Source organism: Lepus europaeus, chromosome 2 (genome assembly GCF_033115175.1).
Source record: "Lepus europaeus isolate LE1 chromosome 2, mLepTim1.pri, whole genome shotgun sequence".
NCBI lineage: Eukaryota > Metazoa > Chordata > Mammalia > Lagomorpha > Leporidae > Lepus > Lepus europaeus.
This window is the reverse complement of record NC_084828.1, coordinates 68,958,799-68,963,647: the sequence shown is the minus strand read 5'-3', so window position 1 is coordinate 68,963,647 and position 4,849 is coordinate 68,958,799.

Sequence of the window (4,849 nt, the reverse complement as noted above, 5' to 3'; positions counted from 1 at the left end):
TGGAGTTTCTTGATCTGTTTGTAGATTCTGGTTATTAATCCTTTATCTGTTGCATAGTTTGCAAATATTTTCCCATTCTGTTGGTTGCCTCTTAACTTTCCTGTTTCTTTTGCAGTTCAGAAATTTCTCGATTTGATGTAATCCCAGTTAATAAGTTTGGCTTTGACTGCCTGTGCCTCTGGGGTCTTTTCCAAGAAGTCTTTGCCTGTGCCTATATCTTGCAGTGTTTCTCCAATGTTCTCTAATAATTTGATAGTGTCGGGTTATAGATTTAGATCTTTAATCCATGTTGAGTGGATTTTTGTGTAAAGTGTAAGGTAAGGGTCTTGTGTCATACTTCTGCATATGGAAATCCAATTTTCCCAGCACTATTTGTTGAATAGACTGTCCTTGCTCCAGGAATTGGTTTTAGCTCCTTGATCAAATATAAGTTGGTTGTAGATGTTTGGATTGATTTCTGGTGTTTCTATTCTGTTCCATTGTTCTATTAATCTGTTTTTGTACCAGTACCAGGCTGTTTTGATTATAACTGCCCTGTAGTATGCCCTGAAATCTGGTATTGTGATGCCTCCGGTTTTGTTTTTGTTATACAAGGTTGCTTTAGCTATTTGAGGTCTCTTGTTCCTTCATATGAATTTCAGCATCATTTTTTTCAGATCTGAGAAGAATGTCTTTGGTATTTTAATTGGTATTGCATTGAATCTGTAAATTGCTTTTGGAAGAATGGACATTTTGATGATACTGATTCTTCTAATCCATGAATATGGAAGATTTTTCCATTTTTTGGTATCCTCTTCTATTTCTTTCTTTAAAGTTTTGTAATTCTCATCATAGAGATCTTTGATATCCTTGGTTAAATTTATCTCAAGATATTTGATTTTTTTTGTAGCTATTGTGAATGGGATTGATCTTAGCAGTTTTTTCTCAGCCGTGGCATTATCTGTGTATACAAAGGCTGCTGATTTTTGTGTTTTTAGAGTTTTACCAAACTCTCCTATGAGTTCCAATACTCTCTTAGTGGAGTTCTTTGGATCCCCCAAATAAAGAATCATGTTGTCTGCAAATAGGGATAGTTGGACTTATTCCTTCCCAATTTGTATCCCTTTGAATTCATTTTATCTTTCATGACTGAACACTTTTTTTTTTTTTTTTTTGGGACAGGCAGAGTGGATAGTGAGAGAGAGAGACAGAGAGAAAGGTCTTCCTTTTTGCCGTTGGTTCACCCTCCAATGGCTGCTGCGGCCAGCGCATCTCGCTGATCCAAAGCCAGGAGCCAGGTGCTTCTCCTGGTCTCCCATGCGGGTGCAGGGCCCAAGGACTTGGGCCATCCTCCACTGCCTTCCTGGGCCATAGCAGAGAGCTGGCCTGGAAGAGGGGCAACTGAGATAGAATCCGGCGCCCCAACCGGGACTAGAACCCGGTGTGCCAGTGCCGCAAGGCAGAGGATTAGCCTGTTAAGCCACGGCGCCGGCCATGACTGAACACTTTTAAAAACATTTTTATCTTTATCTTTCTTTGTAGCATTTTGTGTGATTTTTTTCAGGTTTCTTTTAGATACTAATATTTCTTCACCTGTATCTAATCTGTGTGACTATTTCATTGGGTTTTAACTTTAAATAAATATAAATTTGATTATATTAGTTAAATTTAATTTTTAAGTCTTTTTGCCTATTTGAATATTATTTTGAATTTCCACTGACATTCCACCGATTATTTTGCAAAAATATTAACTACATAGTCTACAAATTTATTTAAAATTTATAACATTTACACCTGTAGATAGGTGGTCAGAGTTGTGGCATAGCAAGTATGCCAGCATCCCATATGGGTGCTGGTTTGTGTCCTGGCTGCTCTAGTTGTGATCCAGCTTCCTACTAATGGCTGGGGGAAAGCAACCAAAGATGTTCCAACTGTTTGGGCCCCTGCCACACATGTGGCAGACCTGGATGAAACTCCTGGCTTTGGCCTGGGTCAGTGCTGGCTGTTGTGGCCATCTGGGGAGTGAACCAGTGGATGGAAGATGTCTCTCTGTCCCTTTCTGTGTAACTCTTTCAAATAAATAAATAAATGTAAAAAAAGTCTTTTGATAGGTCTGTTTATTTTGCTTTTTTATTACATCTCCCACTGTTGATATTTGCCTTTTTAAAAAAATATATTTTGGATTATGTGCTTATATTTGACTACATGTGGAATCTGGGATGAAGCAAGTTTCCTACAAAATTGATTTGCTCCTGCTAAGAATGCTACCCTGTGTGGATTCTTAATTGAGGCTTTTTTTTTTTTAAGATTTAGTTATTTTATTTATTCAGAGAGAGAGAGAGAGAGAAGGAGAGAGGAGAGGAGAGGAAAGGAGAGAGAGAGAGAGAGAGAGAAGGAGAGAAGAGAGAGAGAGAGAGAGAAGGAGAGAAGAGAGAGAGAAATGAGAGAGAGATCTTCATCTGCCGGTTCACTCCCCAAATGGCTGCAGTGACTGCAATGACTGGGGCTGGGCCAGGCCTAAGCCAGGAGCCAGGAGCTTTATCCAGGTCTCCCATAAGGGTGGTAGGGGCCTAACCACTTGAGTCATCTTCTGCTGTTTTCCCATGTGTGTTAGCAGGGAGCTGAATCAGAAGTGGAGCAGCAGAGACTCAAACCAGCACCCATATGGGATGTCAGCATCGCAGTGGGTGGCTTTACCTGCTATGCCACAATACTGGCCCTCAGTTGAATTTTTAGCTTGGAGTTTCTCAAATAACTTCTAAACCTTTGTGAGGGTAATGTTGTGTCAACAAATTCATAATGCAGTGCTTTTCCAGTGCTATTTTTTTAGACTTTTATTTAATGAATATAAATTTCCAAAGTACAGCTTATGGATTACAATGGCTTCCCCCCAAAAAACTTCCCTCCCACCCGCAACCCTCCCCTTTCCCGCTCCCTTTCCCCTTCCATTCACATCAAGATTCATTTTCAATTCTCTTTATATACAGAAGATATTAAGTAAAGATTTCAACAGTTTGCCCTCACATAGCAACACCAAGTGAAAAAATACTGTTGGAGTGCTAGTTATAGCATTAAATCACAATGTACAGCACATTAAGGACAGAGATCCTACATGATATTTTTTTTTATTAAACTTTTATTTAATGAATATAAATTTCCAAAGTATAGCTTATGGGTTACAATGGCTTCCTCCCTCCCATAGCTTCCCTCCCGCCCGCAACCCTCCCCTTTCCCGCTCCCTTTCCCCTTCCATTCATGTAAAGATTCATTTTCAATTCTCTTTGTATACAGAAGATCAGTTTAGTATATATTAGGTAAAGATGTCAACATTTTGCCCATATAGCAACATCAAGTGAAAAAACTACCATTGGATTACTAATTATAGCATTAAATAGCAATGTACAGCACATTAAAGACAGAGATCCTACATAATTTTTTTTTCAAATTAATTAATTTTCTATGCCATTTCCATTTTAACTCCAGGTTGTTTTTTTTTTTTCATTTCCAATTCTCTTTATATACAGAAGATCACTTCAGTATATAATTAGCAAAGACCTCATCAGTCTGTGCCCACACAGAAACGCAAAGTATAAAAATACTGTTTCAGTACCAGTCATAGCATCACTTGGCTTTAGACGACACATTAGGGACAGATCCCACATGGGGTGTAAGTACACAGTGACTCCTGTTGCTGACTTAACAATTTGACACTCCTGTTCATGGCGTCAGTAATCTCCCTAGGCTCTAGTCATGAGTTGCCAGGGCTATGGAAGTCTTTAGAGTTCGCTGACTTTGATCTTATTCCGATAGGGTCATAGTCAAAGTGGAGGTTCTCTCCTCCCTTCGGAGAAGGGTACCTCCTTCTTTGATGGCCCCGTTCTTTCCACTGGGATCTCACTCACAGAGATCATTCATTTAGGTCTTTTTTTTTTTTTCCATGATATCTTGGCTTTCCATGCCTGCTATACTCTCATGGGCTCTTCAGCCAGATCTGAATGCCTTGAGGGCTGATTCTGAGGCCAGAGTGTTGTTTAGGACATCTGCCATCCTATGAGTCTGCTGTGTATCCCACTTCCCATGTTGGATCTTTCTCTCCCTTTTTGATTCTATCAGTTAGTATTAGCAGATACTTGTCTTGTTTGTGTGATCTCTTTGACTCTTAGACCTATCAGAGCTATCAATTGTGAGCTGAAATTGATCACTTGGACTAGTGAGATGGCATTGGTACATGCCATCTTGATGGAATTGTGTTGGAATCCCCTGGCATATTTCTAACTCCACCATTTGCGGCCAGTCCGATTGAGCATGTTCCAAATTGTTCATCTCCTCCCTCTCTTTTTCCACTCTTATATTTAACAGGGATCACTTTTCAGTTAAAATTTAAACACCTAAGAATAATTGTGTGTTAATTACTGAGTTCAACCAATAGTACTAGAACAACAACAACAACAACAAATACTAAAAAGGATAAAGTATTACATTGTACATCTAAAGTCAGGACAGGAGCTGATCAGTTCATTGTTGCTTATAGTGTCCATTTCACTTAACAGGTTTCCCCTTTGGCGCTCAGTTGTCACCGATCAGGGAAAACAAATGATATTTTTCTCTTTGGGACTGGCTTAATTCACTCAGCATGGGAATGCAAACTGGTTAAGCCACTATGGAAGTCTGTCTGGAGATTCCTCAGAAACCTGAACATAACCCTACCATACAACCCAGCCATCCCACTCCTTGGGATTTACCCAAAGGAAATTAATTTGGCAAATAAAAAAGCCATCTGCACATTAATGTTTATTGCAGCTCAATTCACAATAGCTAAGACCTGGAACCAACCCAAATGCCCATCAACAGTAGACTGGATAAAGAAATT